The sequence below is a fragment of the Pavona decussata genome, unplaced genomic scaffold (assembly GCF_977016875.1).
Source record: "Pavona decussata unplaced genomic scaffold, jaPavDecu1.1 SCAFFOLD_130, whole genome shotgun sequence".
NCBI lineage: Eukaryota > Metazoa > Cnidaria > Anthozoa > Scleractinia > Agariciidae > Pavona > Pavona decussata.
The window spans coordinates 160,439-177,465 of NW_028145544.1; the positions used below are offsets into that span (position 1 = coordinate 160,439).

Below are 17,027 nucleotides of genomic sequence, written 5' to 3' on the forward strand. Positions count from 1 at the left end.
CCTTGCCCCTCCCCAGCTGGGGCTCAAATTGACTCTGGTACCCAGTGTTAACCGCGCGGCGTGGTCTCTCGATGGTTGTATCACCGACTTATTCCGTAGCGGGAGTTTTGAAGCGTTTTTGGTGCTGTTTGGCCCGGCTGATAGTTCTTGATAAGGTAAGTGCGATTGGTTTGCACAGAAACATTTGTATGTTATTTTTTTGGGGAGACCTAAAGGCAGAGGTATAGAAAAAAAGTTTGCGAACGATTCGAATGGCGCGAAACTCGCTCTTGCATTGACATGAATAACAACTGCACTAAAACCCATTTTAACCCAATGAAGGACAGGCAGCAATAGCATGTTACTTTTTTATTTAGTTATTTGCTTCAGTCAATAATTGCTCAAATTGCCAGGTTTACAAATTCCAAACAAACTCAATGTAATCCGATCCACCATACCGAAAAACATGGCGACTGGTATATTTACCCATAATCCGTAACGTACGAAAACTCTAAAAACGCTAAAAAAAAACGTCAATCCTACATGTAGCATACACAATGTGGCAAGATTTCCGTACAGCCCCCTACATTTTATATACATTTTGCGACTCAAACTCTATTCATGCTCGTTTTTGTGTAAGAGGGTTAGTACGACAGTGATGCATGTATAATGTTATGTATGGGGCTGTGCAGAAATCTTTCCAAAAATTCGAACACACAAAAAAAAAATTGCCAATTTATTTACTGCAAGATTTCTCTTGATTACTGTCTTAGCTGAAACACGAACGCTGTCTGTGCAGGACTTTTTCCACCACGTTAATTGGCCAATTGCAAAATAGTACTTTTCAAGCTGGTTAGCATGCGGTAGTATTCTGGCTAGTTCGCAATGGAGACTTAAGTCATTGATGTTGTGGTGAAAGGTTACCACAAATGTAGCTTCAGTTTTACAGCAGGAGAACATTTAGCTATTTCTTGTAGTAATTGAGATGTTGTACACTGTATGCCTTTGCTCGTGTCTCAGTTGAAGACTTAGTGCAGCTTGCACTTGTAGCTTGTTTAAAGGGAGACAAAGATACATGTAGTTTAGTGCTAGGGTCTCTTTCACTGTCTTTTTATTCTGTTAGCAGTCTTAGCAAGGACTAAAATTAATCGTGTTCTAAGGTCAGTTTTGTTTGTGTGGCCTGTTTGTAGCATGTCAGCCGGCCACTTGTAAGATCAATAATTATTGTAATTTAATTAAGTCCTCTCTGAAAAGGCACAACAGAGAGGAATTTTGAACTCCGAGGACCACTTTAAAATCAATTTTTACATTTAAACAAATGCATGCTATTATTTTAGACTGTTCACAGTCCCTTATTTTTCCATGGGATTTTCAAGACCCATATGCCTCAATCAAACTCCTGCCATCTTCATTAAGCAACAGTCTTTTTAAGGACTGCTTTCACACAGACAATCACACTGGACAGACTACTGATACTCTTGGGTGCGAACCATTTACTAAACAAGAGTCTTTTCAAGGACTACTCTCACCAAGACAATCACAATAGAGAGACTACTGGTACTCCTGCGTTAAAACCATTTACTAAACAACAGCCTTTTTAAGCACTACTCTCACCAAGACAATCACACTAGAAAGACTACTGGTAATGTTATTTACAAAACAACACTTTTTAAGGACAACTATTACTCAGACCATTTAAAGAAAATAACACCAGACAGATTATTAATATTTGTGGCTTCAAACCATTAATTTGCACCAGACAGGCTACCTGGGCTGATACCATTTTCCAAACAGCAGCATTTTTAAGGAGTATTCTCAGCCAGACAATCACACTAGATAGACTATGGGTACTCCTGGGTTCAATTCATTTACTAAACAACAGTTGTTTTAATTACTACTCTCAACTCATTTATTAAACAACAGGGTGAATCACACTTGGCAGTCACAGCATTTAGTTTAATTAAAATAATTTTGCACCAAGAATTCTAGGCTGTGTTACTGTTGACCAGTGATAGTTTGGCTGCTTGTGGGAACACTGAAGAAAGGAAATGATTTATTTACTAAAATATCAAGGTTTTTTGCTATCTTGTGGCTGACATAAGAGGTATTCTGTTGTCTGAATAAGTTTTTGGTGCACAGTGTATATGTTAATGTGACTTCCCTTGCTCTGTAGTGCATAGTTCCAGTTCAAATATAATATACTTATTTCATTGCCTGATTTTGTAGGACATGTAGACTTTCTTGACAAAGTTTGGCTCTTTTCTTTTTATTAATGATCAAGTTTGTCATTCAAACTTTTAATTGTTTCAGTAGAGACAAAAAGATTTTAGGCTGAAGGAGTCTGGCTATTTTTGTAACTTTTTGTTTAGGTACAAAATTTTACTAAAAACAGTAATTATTAAAATCAGCATTAGTAAGGATGTTTACAACAGAATACAAAAGAATACCAAGAATTCTACATGTAGACTGTGTTACTGTTGTCCAGTGATAGTTTGGCTGCTTTTGGGAATACCGGAAAGAGAAAATAATTTATTTACTAAAATATTAAGGTTTCCTTGCTATCTTGTGGCTGATATAAGAGGTATTCTGTTGTCTGAATCAGTTTCTGGTGCACGATGTATTTATTAGTGTGACTTTCCTTGCTCTGTAGTGCATAGTTCCAGTTCAAATATAATATATTTCATTGCCTCATTTTGTAGTACATTTAGACTTTGTTGACAAAGTTTGGCTCTTTTCTTTTTATTGAGGTTCTAGTTTGTCATTTACACTTTTAATTGTTTCAGTACGGACAAAAAGATTTTAGGGTGAAGGAGTCTGGCTATTTTTGTAACTTTTCATTTAGGCACAAATTTTTACTAAAAACAGTAATTATTAAAATCAGCATTAGTAAGGATGTTTACAACAGAATACAACAGAATGTGTGGTTCCAGAAAATATCCATACCCCCACCACGGAGGGAATTGGAAATTCCAGAGGGGTGGGGGGGTCAATGGCCCAGGAAATTCCAGAAGGGGGGAGGGGTGAATGGTTGGATAAGTTTCCCGAGGGGCAACTTCACGATCATGTCAGACATAAATGTTCAAAATTGTAACTTACCAACTTTGCAACTTCGTAGATCTTTCTTGAAGACATTACTTTGTTTAACTGTTTTAAAGAAACCCTTGTTACATTAAAAACATGTTTCTCTTCTCCGAAAAGCCTTTGTAAGCGAAGTACTCCAACTGAGACAAGAAATGTATGTCTGCGTTGCGTGACTCAGTTATTATAAAACTGTTGTTTGTGAAACTTTCTTGCGTAGAAAATATTGTTTACTGGCCACAATTGAATTTGTATCAATGTTTAAAACGGAAAATTTTGTAGGGCTATAAAGTGAAAGCCACAATTTTACATAAAACATTGAAATAATAATATTGGTTTGTTATTTTGTATGCTGTGTAGAGTTACGAGCAAAGGTCAATTCCCGGGGTCAATTATGGTTAGTCAAAACTGACCCGTGTTAAAACTTATTTTGTCCAAAGTATTTCAACTTAAAGTCCAAAACTATTAACTTAATTTCTATGCCAAAATTCAACAAAATAGAGCCAATTCAACATTCTTTTAATGCGTTATTGATCCCATACAAAATTTGCATAAGAACGTGAACATGCTAATTTCCTTTTGCGGCTCCATTTCGTCTGCAGTTTCAAGTTACGATCTGAAATCTCTATTTGTCTCCCTGCCCTGCATGCATGCTAATGCTTATTTTGTCCATGCTATTCCGATTCAATAGGAAAACTATTGACTAAAATAACTAGACTGAATGATTACCAGGAGAAAAATTATCAATTAAGTAGAACTAAAGGGATAATCTTTTTGATCTCCTAAAATTTGCATAGGAACGTAAACATGACATATGCAAATTAAATGAAAAACACATTTTTGCATTGCCGGACTTATTCCAACAATTTAGATTTAAAATCTTCAGTGAAGCTAATGGTAAAGTTTGATGTCAATGACCACAGGTAAATATGAAACACAACAATTATTTCAGTATCAAGAGCTTTTTGGCAAACTCTACCGGTGAAATTGAACAGCGCGCGCGCTCTTCGATAATGCATATTTTCTCCTCGTGTAGGCAGTTCTTGATATTTCTGAAATGTTCACATCAAACTGATTTTTGAGGTGTTCTTTTGAAATAAAACTTTTCCAGAGGGGAGTGGGGGTGTATTCTGTATTTGAGGAATTTCCGAAGGGGTGGGGGGGTTAAGAAAATACCTTGAAAATGGAAAATCCGGGGGGGGTGGGGGGGGGTCCTATGTGAAATTCCCTCCGTGGTGGGGGTATGGATATTTTCTGGAACCACACAATACCAAGAATTCTACATGTAGACTGTGTTACTGTTGTCCAGTGATAGTTTGGCTGCTTTTGGGAATACCGGAAAGAGAAAATAATTTATTTACTAAAATATTAAGGTTTCCTTGCTATCTTGTGGCTGATATAAGAGGTATTCTGTTGTCTGAATCAGTTTCTGGTGCACGATGTATTTATTAGTGTGACTTTCCTTGCTCTGTAGTGCATAGTTCCAGTTCAAATATAATATATTTCATTGCCTCATTTTGTAGTACATTTAGACTTTGTTGACAAAGTTTGGCTCTTTTCTTTTTATTGAGGTTCTAGTTTGTCATTTACACTTTGAATTTTTCAGTACGGACAAAAAGATTTTAGGGTGAAGGAGTCTGGCTATTTTTGTAACTTTTCATTTAGGCACAAATTTTTACTAAAAACTGTAATATTTAAAATCAGTCCCTGTTTCTTGGAGAACTTGTCGGATTATTTTATTTTTATTTTTTGTAGGTTTTCTGTCTGCATTTAAAAGTTTTGAAATGGTTTGTTCAGTGAAAACTGAAGGGCATCAGTTGTCTATGGTGAAGCACAAATTTTTAGTTAATTTATTAAGCAGTTTTTTCATCAGTTTTCAGTCCAATTCATTTAGTTTCAGTGAAAGATTGAATAGAGTAGGAAAGTGATTTTTCAGGAAAATCGTTGGGTCATTTTTTGAACCTTAAGGATTTCACCCATAGACAAAACAACATTAGCGACATGACACAGAAAGTCATACTTAACTTTTATTTGACTGCTGGTCACAGTTTAGGATTACACAAGCTTCAGTAGAACCACTTTATTTTCAGCAAAATAAAAAGACTTCCAGGAACCATGAAATGCTCACTATAGCTTTCAATGCTCACCCTTGAGATTTCATCCACAGACTCAAAAGTAGAACCACCTTGTACAGCATAATAAACAACACCACAGGAAAGTATTGCTCAGTAGCTTTTATTTCAATAGTCACACGTTTCAATTTTATGCACAGACTTGAGGTAGAACCACCTTGTACACTATAATAAACAGCACTGCTTACATTTGAATGGTCACACTTAAGGATTAAATGCAGAGACTCAATAGTTAGAACCACCTTGTACAGCATAATAAACAGCACCACAGGAAAGTACTGCTCGGTAACTTTGATTTGAATGTTCACACTGTAGCATTTTATGCACAGACTCGATCAATAGCATGATAAATTGCACCGCAGGAAAGTATCACTTGGCAAATTTAATTTGAATGGTCGAACTTTAGCATTTTATGCAGAGACTTAAAAGTTTGAACCACCTTGATATACAGCATGATACACCTGTATCTAAGCCGATGATTTCTTGTTGGTGTTTTGGGTCATTTTCTGTAACTTTGACAGAAATAAGACTTAATTTCCTGATTATACAAATGTAGGGGCACTTAAAACAAGCATTAAAGGTTAGTCCAGACTTTTTGGGTTCGGCCCTTTATCAGTGGAAGTCAATTTGATGTTTGTTTAACCTTTATTGAGTTACTGCAGACCATTTCATGATGAATAATGGTTATTGGTTGTTGATTCTTGACTTAGACTGTCGTGTATCTGCGGTCATTTAATTTTAGTTTTCTACACGAAGCCTCCATGGCCTAGTAGATAAGCTACAGGTAGCACTTCTTGACTTAAACTTGTGACAGCCTCTCTGCCGTCATTTAATTTAAGTTTTGTGACTTAAGACGAGTGGGGTGGGTGGGTTTCGATACCATCAACCAGCAGTTTTACTTCTTTTTTTCTTAAACTTAGATTTACTTTTTTCTTTTTTTTTTTTCTTTAAGGATATGATTTTTTAAACCAGGAATTAGTATTATTTTTTCTTTAATTTTTTTTATTGATGCACAATTTTTTTATCTTTTGCACCAATTTAAAAATTAAAGTCAAAAATTTCTAATTCCTTGGTAAAAATTATCTTCGGAAAAAAAAAAGAAAAAAGAACATCTAAGTTTAAGAAAAAAAGAAGTAAGATGGCCAGTTGGTGGTTGGAACCCTCCCCCCCCCCCCTCCCCATTCATCTTAAGCCACAACACAACTATAATTAAACAACGGCAGAGGGATAGGCCGTCATGGGTTTAAATCAAGAAGTGCAAGCTTATCCACTAGGTGATGGAGGCTTCATGTAATTAAAAGGGGTCATATGATGAGCAGATCACATTTACTTGATTTTTCTGCGAGGAAAAGTTTTGTTTTTAGCACACACCAGCATCAGAACATTTTTTTCTTCTGTGGAGTCACAGCAAGTACTGAAAAAATTATATCTTTGGTTCTGTTCTGAACAATTCGCTAATTCAAACGCTCTCTTTTTAAATGCATTTTTTGTTTTGTCCAAGTGCGATGCGCCAAACATTATGCATTATTTCTTTCTAAGCGAACATTTATAAAAATGTGCCGCTGTAAGCATAAACAGAGTTGCAAAAATGTTACTGGAAATAGTCGCAACATGAGCAGCTCAAGAAATCGACTATCAATATTATTGCTTTAGAAATGACATTAAAAATATCAAGTGGCTCCCTTTAAACATGAGGCTTATCATTTAGGCAACTTCTTAAACTTCTTTGAGGAGATTTGGGTAATACTTGATACTCATACACTTGATAGAACGCTCATCAGCGGTCAACAAACAAACACAGCCGGAAGAAACACAAAATGATCGACAGACATTCGGTGAAAACTTGATTACCAGTTTTCACTGGAATTGCGACGCCCATTGAAATCATCAATAATATTTATACCTTTCCACAATAGAAAAAACAATAGGCTAGCTCATACATACTAATGACACGTATGCATATTTAAGTATATATACACGTATGCGCATTTGTCAATACTAGTATATGTATATACGAATACTCATATTATAAGTGTTTAACTCGTATATTTTGGTTCGCTTATCTCGTAGCTGCACTGTTCTTGGGAATTAAAAATTTCACAATAAACAACAACTTCAAAGTAAAATTTCAGTAAAATTTGATTCTCTTGTCACATGGGTGAATTTGATCCAGTCACGAGGATGTGTTAGTTTATGTAAGGTTACATAGTTATCACGTTTAATAAAACACACAAAAAAAAAAAAGACAAAAAGCTTTCCTAAATGAAAATTTTATTCAGATAATCCTATGTTTACATGTTTAATTTTAAAAGCCTATATTGTATGTTAAGAAGCAAACATGTAAATTTTTGCTTTGAGGTGAGCAATATGCTAGTGATACGAAGGAACTGCCAGTCAATTTTGAAGCAAATTTATTGACCCATGCACAGCAAGTTTTTCAAAAATTTCTGAAAAACTGTTAGGAATACGAAGAATCAGTGAATTAGTATACAGTGGTAGAATAGTATTTCCGTACAAAGTCATGCTCAAACCTGTACTTTTTTACCATGTACTTGGGGAGCTAAGGCCATTAAACTAGGTTCATGGGACAAATATCCATCACCATCACATTTATTTCATTGCGCATATGCCACACATAACAGTTCAATCCTAGCAGTATGCAGGATGTTTGACCCATGAACCTCGTTGAATAGCCTTAGCTCCCACAAGTCTCCTGTATCTCAGTGGCAGAGCATCCGAACTAGTAATTCGAAGGTCTTAGGTTCGACTCCTGATAGGAGAACCCAGATTTTTTTTTCTGATTATGCTTGTGTCACTTACTGATTAATTACATCATTCTAACTTAGGGTAGTAAACATTAATCTTTGCCAATCAACAAAAGCAAATTAATACCCTTAGATCTGTGGTGTTATTAACTTGGTAACAATTTTTGTTCATTATTGATACAGGCAAGATCAACATGCTTACAAACTACAAGAACAATGATGGGCTGCTGAGAGTACCTCATGTCAGTGGAATGAAGATGATCAGGAGTACATGTGTGTCATACTGAAGTAATGTAATGTTCTTAAATTTTAAATAGAAGAAGACCCTCACAGGTATTTACTCCACTTAAGCAGGTGCAAAAAGAAAACCTGGAAAATTCAGGCTTAAACAGTACATATATTTGAACTGTAGGTGAAAGAATAGAATAATAGAAGGAAGATCCTTGCAGATGTTTATGCAACTTAAGCCTAGTGCTTTCTTTTCGCAGCTGCTTAAGTTGTGTAAATAACTGCAACAGTCTTTCTTTGATTTAATGTTTCACCCACAGTTGAAATATACATACACTGTATATATGTTTCATATATTTATATTCACTATTGGATTTTAATTAGTGTGCAGTGGCCCATTTGTACATATCCATGAAGTGTTTATTTCTCTACACCATTACATGATGCAAAACACTGATCACATTAAGAATTTAATTGAAACCATTGGAAAATTCTCTTTGTGTACTGATATCATAGTCAAAATGGATGAAGTGTTCATTCTCTAAACATGAATGACCATTTTTTAAGAGTGGGTTGACAATAATTATTTTGTTATTGAGGGGGCATCGGGATTTTCGGTTTTTTGGTTCTGGCCATTTTTTAAGGTTTCTCAGTTTTGGTGTCTGTTTCAATTTTCCTTTCTTTAACACTTGGTTTTCAGATTTTGGCCTAAATACAAGCGGTTTATCAGACTTGTATCCAATGTGTTTTTTCCATTTTTCCGAATGTATTTGGTTCCGGTTTCTCTTCGGCAATAAAGTATGCGCTGACGACCAAAAAAGTAACAAACTATGCCAGTTAGTTTCCTCTGTGCAATCCAATTCCAAAAACTTTTCCTATATTCACTGGTCATTTTGGATTTAAATTACGGTAAAAGACATGTTTTTAACAAAGTGGTCACTGCTTCAGCAAAATCTTGTCAAATTAAGGTTACTGTCAGTATACCTTTACAGGTGTCTCACACCCAAGCAATGTAGCGCTTCCAGTTTAAACTGTAGATACCTAAACCACTAAATCAAATTAAAGCTTATACAGCTGGCTATCAAACTATACCAAGAACTTTGAAATAAAATGAATTGTTGAACTTTTGGCGCTGTTTTCTCAAATCAACTTTTCACTTGAAGGGGACACTTTAAAGAGCTAAAACTCAAAGGGAATTTGTTCGTTTGCCTTCAAATTTGGACAATAGCTAGTTCAAAATATATAAACAACAATACCGTGTCTGTGAATTTTTTCTTTTGAAATATTTTTTCTCCGAGTGATTATTGTACGATCACTCCATATTTTTTTAATCCTATTTCAAAATGTTCTGTAGTTTTTCACTGCAATTGAACGTGGCAAAATGCAGAGTGACACTTTTTTTAGCGCTTTGGGTTCATAAACTGAGGAGTAAATTAAATAAGTGAAAAACAAAATTTGCTTTGACTTGTGGCTTTCAAAAGGTGATACGGATGCTAGCATTTAGAGGTCATAAAAAATTCAACAATTCATTTTATTTCAGAATGCTTGGTATAGTTTGATAGCCAGTGCTATAAGCTTTAATTTGATATAGGGGTTTAGGTATGTATCTGCAGCTTAAACCAGATGCGTTACATTGCTTGGATGCAAGACACTTCTAAAGGTATATGGTACAGTGTAGCCTTAAACAGAACAAAATCATGAGTAGCCTAAGTATACAGAGAAATGCAGAGAATTCGCATGTACTGTTAGGGAGAAAACGTGCCCTAATACATGTATATATTGTGTGGTTCCAGAAAATATCCATACCCCCACCACTGAGGGAATTCTACATTGGACCCCCGTCCCCCTGGGATTTTCCAATTTCTAGGTATTTTTAAAATCCCCCACCGCTTCAGAAATTCCTCAAGTATAAAATACACCCCCACACCCCTCTGGAAAAGTTAACTTTCGAAAGAATGCCCCAAAAATCAGTTGTCTGTGAATATTTGAGAGATTTCAAGAACTACCTACATGAGGAGAAAATCTGCTTTATCAAAGAGCTTGTGCACCCTTTCAATTTCACAGGGAGATCTAGAGTTTGCCAAGAAGTTATGTGAATACTCGTAATACTCTTGAAATAATTGTGTATCTTATTTACCTGTGGTCATTGACCTCAAACTTAACCATTAGGTTCACTGAAGATTTTAAATCAAAATTACAGGGAAGCTCAGGAACAATTCCGGCAAAACAAAAATGTGTTTTAATTTACATGTTTATGTTCCTATGCAATTTTTTAGGAGATCAAAAGGATTGTCGCTTTAGCTCGACTTAATTGTACTACTTAATTGTAATCATTCAGTTTAGTTATTTAAGTCAATAGTCTTCATTTTGAGTCGGGATAGTTTTGACAAAGTAAGCATTAGCAGTACAAAGAGACAAATTTATTGACCTTTGATCGTACCTTCAAACAGCAGACAAAAATGGAGCCACCAAACGAAATTAGCATGTTCATGTTCTTGTGCAAATTTTTTTATGAAATCAATAAAGCATTAAAAAGAATGTGGAATTGGCTCTATTTTATTGAAGTTTGGCATTGGAATTAAGTCAATAGTTTTAGACTTTGAGTTGGAATACTTTGGACAAAATAAGTTTGAACACAGGTGAGTGCTGACAAACCATTTTTAACTGACCTTTGCTTGTAGCTTTACACAGTGTGCAAACATAACAAACAGATAATTTAATGTTTTATGTAAATTTGGGGCTTTCACTTAGCTATCAAAAAAATTTTTTTCAAGAATGAAGGAAAATCAATATTATTTTTTCCGGTGAACAATATTTTTCTATACAAGAAAGTTTCACAAACAACAATTTTAGAATAATTATTGAGTCGCAAAACACAATGCTTCAACCTTATTGGCAGACCATAAATTTTCTTCAATAAATAGATTTTGTGTATCAATTTGGGCTACTTTGCTTACAGAGGCTTGTTGAAGAAGAGAGGAATATTTTTTAATAACAAGGGTTTCTTTGAAATAGTTAAACAAAGTAACGTCTTCAATAAAGATCTACAAAGTTGGTAAGTTGCATTTTTGTACAGCTATATGTTCGACATGAATGTGAAGTTGACCCTCTGGAAACTAATCCAACCATTCATCCCTCCTCTGGAATTTGCTGGGCCATGGTGGGGTATGGATTTTTTCTGGAACCACACATTATAGAAACAAATTAAAGGTCTTGTGACTCCAAACTGTGTGGTTGTCTATGAAGTTCAATATTTAATCTGCATAGCACATAGTCATTAGTTAATTAGAGAAGTTTGTTTAAGCACCATAGTTGGTCAGATGAAAAATGGTGTTTTAGCATTACTTCTTTTTTTGGGCGGGGGGGGGGGGGGGGAATAGAAACTAGCATCAGCTGCAGAAGACAGTAATGCTGAAACATCACTTTTTATCTGACTAACTGTCGGGCATAAACAAACAAACTCGTTTAATTATCTTGTCTGTTAAGTACAATTGGGCCACTGTAGAGTAAAATTAGTCTTCCAAATATTCCATCCTACCTGCTGTATTTGTTTGATGCAAACATTGTTGTTAACTGCTTAGTTTATCATTATTGAAAGGTGCAGTTAAAGACACTATTATTTTATATGTGCATTAAACACAATGTGGATGCCAAAAATATTGTAGTAGCTCAATGCACTGTCAGCATGACATTTAAAATGTAAGACTAAGTTCAAGAAACGAGTTCAGAAATGAATTGGCTATACCAAATTTGTATACCAAAAACATAAAACTTTTCAGAGATCTAATATATACTTGAGGAAATTTTGTAATTGGAAAAATTGTAATTGGAAGCCTGCCTGTCCTACATTCTTTGTAAAAATTGTAAACTTCAAAGTTCTGTATTTTAAGTCTTTTGCAGATCTCTATGAAACCTTACATTTTCCGTAAATTTAAGGGGAAAATTGTCCATTTTGCCAAATTTGAGATTTTTACATAGTCAGATAGGTCTTTTTTGAAGCTTTGTTTTTCAAAAAAACTCTAGCAAAATAATTATTTTATTTTTGCACAAAGTTATGAAGAGCTAAAGATTTTTCACGTTAATTTTAATTAATGTACCGCTGACAAGAGCTGTCATCACCATGTCACTAAAGCGGTCTTCTTCAAAGGAACACTGCCGCGAAAATTTATCTGTTTCATCTTACCTGTCATGGTACCATTGTTAAGGAAACTTGATCTCTTCCTGAGGGAAATGGGCTTCACGCCTGGGTGTCGCTAAACTGAGTAATGTTTTTTGCATTATTTTGTTTGAAAGAAAAACTTCTGGCGAGTTACACGTATATTTTGTGCTCCAAGTGAGCAACTGCTACGTCGAATTGGCTGAAATGATGTGAGATAGATAAAATGCAAAACTGTGTTTTTGAATTAGGATGTTGCCCCTTGTTTAGACGTAATAGCCGATTTTTCACAGACAGGGCGAATTTTCATATTTGCAACTTTACCCGCGTTTTTGAGGCAATTGTGCGAGCAACCGAACACCATGTTAGTTGTCTTCTTGTGCTCTTATTTGGTAGGCATGGAACTTGATTTACAAAGACAGTATTCTAGGAAAAAATGCTTATTTCTCAAAGACATTCAAATCTGAGCACCTTTCAGGGAATTAGCCATATACTAGAATTATTAAGCTTTCCAAAAAATGTGGGATTTACTGGGGGTTTTGGAAAAACAGCGAGTACTAGAGCGGCACATGTGTACCATGGTCCAGTGGGGTGGCTGATACAGTAACAATCATGGCAAATCCATTTATCAGCTCGTTTTCCAATTTAATCTAAGATTTAAAAATGTCACACCAACTGCAAATTGTGCTATTGTAAGCGAAAAACTTTCAATCTTACGTGTAGATCTAGGAGAGTTGGAGTTAACTTTCTTTCTTGGTCATCATGAGTTGCACCTGTATATACACTGAGCAGCTAAATTTAAAGGTTTGCAACTTGTAAATACAGCAGTCTAGTGGACTGAGGAAAATTGTTTCAGTCACACAATAGAACAACACCCTTAATTTCCTTGACTATTCATAATAATCTTAAACAATTATTGTTTGAAATTGCTGGGTTTTTGCATACACTTTTTGTGTTATTTTGTGTTAACAAAACAACGGCTGCTAATTTGACATGCTAGAAAGAAATTCTAGAACCACTGGCCGAAATTGTTGGAAACAGGGTTAAGCCTAACCGAGAATTACGTCCATTTAATTTTGAAATTTAATCAACAACCTAGTGATATCAAGACCAGTTAACTTTCAGTATGCAAAAGCTCCGCAATTTTTTAATTTTTTTTTTAAGTTGTTACTGTACTTTTCTATTCAGCTTTGCAACTGAAGGGCTGAGTGCTTAGAGATCCTCACTCCTAGTTTTCAAGTTTCTTTGTGCGTGGAAAATGCTATCTACAAATCATTATGATTATTTTAGTTTTGATGCCTAAAAGATGAATCTGTGGTAGCTAGCATCTTAACATGGTCTTATTTGGCCAAAACAATCAAGGAATTGAAGTTCATTGCTAAGAGCCTCAAAACTAAGTGTGACCTAATTTGCAACAAGGTGGTTTAAGGTGACAAAAAGGAAAATGCTTCTTTTAGCATTTTAAATGAAAACAAGTTTAAACACCGTTTAAACAGGTTTGAATAACGTTTAAACTCTGTTTTAATAATGTTTAAACAAATTCAAACACGTAGAAAACACGTTTAATGTTGGAACACAACCTTCTTGCAATTGTGTGTTCAAATTCAACTCAGAACTCAATCCATGGTGGGGGTATGGATATTTTCTGGAACCACACGATAAATATGATTGATTGATGCGGGAATTCAGATGCTGGCAAAAAAGATCAAATAGCACAGTTCTATTACTACTATTAACGCAATAAAAAAATGAATACTGATTTGCCAATCTCAAGCGGACATTGTGATCTCGGCTTGTAACAAATGGAATCTCTCAGTTGCCAAAAGAGTTGCAAAAATATATGACTGGGTTTGTGACTGAATTTCTCTGCTATTTGTTCAAGATGTGCAAATTGTAAGTTGTAGCGCTTTAAAATGTTTCTTGTTGCTGTTAGAATGAAAACTAACCACCTCGACGCCTGGGCTTGAGGGTGAACTCGAAGCATCAACCATAGCTAGCGAGTTTTGAATGTGAATACATATTCTATTTCTCAGATACAGCCAGGTTTGCATTGTGCGAAAGAAGTTCTCTAACTGTCTAATTTTGTTTGTAACAATCTGTAACAACACCCCTTAATTAATGTCTTTGCATAATAATCAACTAGAATTCAAATTTGCAATGAATACCATAATAATTTCCCGAATTAAACACAGCACATTTTGAGCTGGGTGTGTAATCACGTTGAAAACATGTTTAAACACCATAAGAAAATGTTTCCACATGTTTAAATGCTTTTGCTTAAACATGTTAAAACACCGTCTTCTTGAGTCACCTTTTAACCACTGTTTTGCAAGTCGGGTCACAAATGGTTCATAGCATTTTTACTCCATAAAGGTGTGTAGTCTAAATCTTCACTGTCTCCTCTGGTTAAATATGTCAGTGGGACACATCTGCATCAGTCACTGTCCAGTGACATCACGACCTAAAAATGAGCTGATAATTTTGATATGAGTCATTGATTGCCAATATTTGCATTGCTGTCGTGTGTTTGGATGTAGGGATATTTCATCAAAATTTAGAGACTTTGCAATGGTTAGATTTGCCTTTATTGGCTCTTCGTGTTCATTTAAGAAAAGAAAATTTGCTACGGTTCTAGCAGAATTGCTTCTATAAGGTAAAAAAACAACGACCAGGATTATGTTTTTGCAGCAAGCAAATGGAATCACAAGCAAACTTAGCATGTGTTAAGCACAAAAGAAACCAATATTCTATCCAAATACCAGGATTTTAGAATTTCAAGTATTTTGTTACATATGCATTTTAACAAATTGTCAGGTAATGAAGTTGCTGATAAAATATATTTAGTATTTTTCACATGAAATCATTCCAGTTCTCATTTGGGTTTTTTTGCAGCGAGAAAAGTAAATGATTATCAAACAATCACTCCATTTCAGCAACATTTGGAGTATTTTGCATGAAGTAGTTGCTTTTTGTCATTAAAATGGGTCACAAGGTCACTGGACAGTTGTAGGGACCTTAAGATCTACGATGATGGCGACTTCACAAAAAAAAAAAAAGATTTACTAGCAAAACATAGCTCTGCATGTGCGTTATGAATTTTGGTAAATTTCTATGCCGTCTTCAGCAAAACAAGAAAATGAAATATGACATTTAAAACTTTAAGGAAATTGTTCCCAATTTGTGGCTATACAATGCAACCATCTCTGATCATGTCACTGAATTGTATCATTGGCTGTATAACGCAGATGTGTTGGTCTAAGCAACAAGAAAAGACAGCTGAATTCAGGCCAAAAAAGTGTGAAACTTGTAAAATTAGTTTAATATTCCATACAGGCTCTTTTTGCACTCAGCCCTTCAATATTTTTACTGTTGTTCATGTCATGTTGCTGTCGTAGGAATTTTGGACACCTTTTAACTTCCTGGTGGCTTTCATTGTGATTTTGCAATTGAAGGGCTCTGGATGTAATTGACCTATATTACTTTTAAGATCGCTTTTTGTTATTTTGGCATTAGTGAAAATGACAGAATTTTTTTTGCTTGATCAAATCTCCATGTTGTTCTTGTGTGGAAAATGAAAACAAATAATTTGCTATAAATTTTTTCCCACACTTGAGGAGTATAATACTGTCAAATACTTCCGGTTGGGTACATGACAGCCAGTCTCCCATTTGGCGTGGTATTGCACCCAAACCGGAAGTGAAATTTGACGCTTTTATAGATCTCAAATGCAGGGAAGAAAAATTGATAACAAATATTTTCCAATTTCATACAAGAACAACATCAACATTTGATCAAGCAAACAAAAAATTGTTATGTACACTTGTAAGAAACGTTGCCCCAAGAGCTTTATTTTTTGCAGTTCATTTCAAGTAAAAGGACATGACTGGGCAAGATTTCCATTTTTTCCCCAAAAATAGTGCATATTAACAGAAAAAAAAAACGAAAAGCAATCTAAGAAGCAGTATGGGTCAGTGATGCCCAGGGATTGAAATTTCCAATTATCTGTTGTCTTTTAACTGGCCAGCTTGCTGAAATGATAGTCACTGGGAAATTAAAAATGTCAAAACTTCTCGAAGCAGAATCCACCGTAAGATATTGGTTGAATTTACAGTCAGTCTACGTCACACATGACCAGTTTTTCCTAGAATGAAATTAACATTTGAATTCCTTTTTGGTAATGTCCAGCATTTGAATGGAATCTTGAGAAAGATTTCTGATAAAGATGCATTAACTGGATAAAACAATTGTTATTTTTGAAATACTTTGAAATACGAAGAAAAATTAATAGCTTTGTACCGTCAATAAACTAGGGTAATCTGAAATCTCACCAACGATTTTCAAATGCAAATGTTCAAATTTCAAACATACTGGTCATGCGTGACATAGATTGACTGTAACTTGTGGCTTTAATTTGACTCGGTAAAAGTTGCATTTTGGTAAACATCATTCAAAGAAAAGCCATTTAAATTATGTTGAACTTAAAGGATCCAAGAAACTGCCAATTTTACCTGCCAAGAGAAGGTAAAACTTAATTAAAATTGATTTCCGAGCCAGTTCAAACTAAAAGAAAAGGTATTTCACTGATAATTTACTGACTTTGCACATTATCACGGGCACTGAAATTTCAATGTTTTGTATCCAGCACAATACACCTTTTCTTTTAGTTTAAACTTGTTTGGAATCAACTTT

At 34.9% G+C, this 17,027-nt stretch overlaps 1 long non-coding RNA gene across 1 annotated transcript; it reads left to right on the forward strand.

Annotated features, from left to right (window-relative positions):
- Positions 1-35: 35 nt before the first annotated feature.
- LOC146468444 (uncharacterized) lies at positions 36-16,584 on the forward strand. The gene is made up of 2 exons (XR_014867463.1): positions 36-155; positions 8,138-16,584. It is a non-coding gene; the product is annotated as an uncharacterized LOC146468444 (long non-coding RNA).
- Positions 16,585-17,027: the final 443 nt, after the last annotated feature.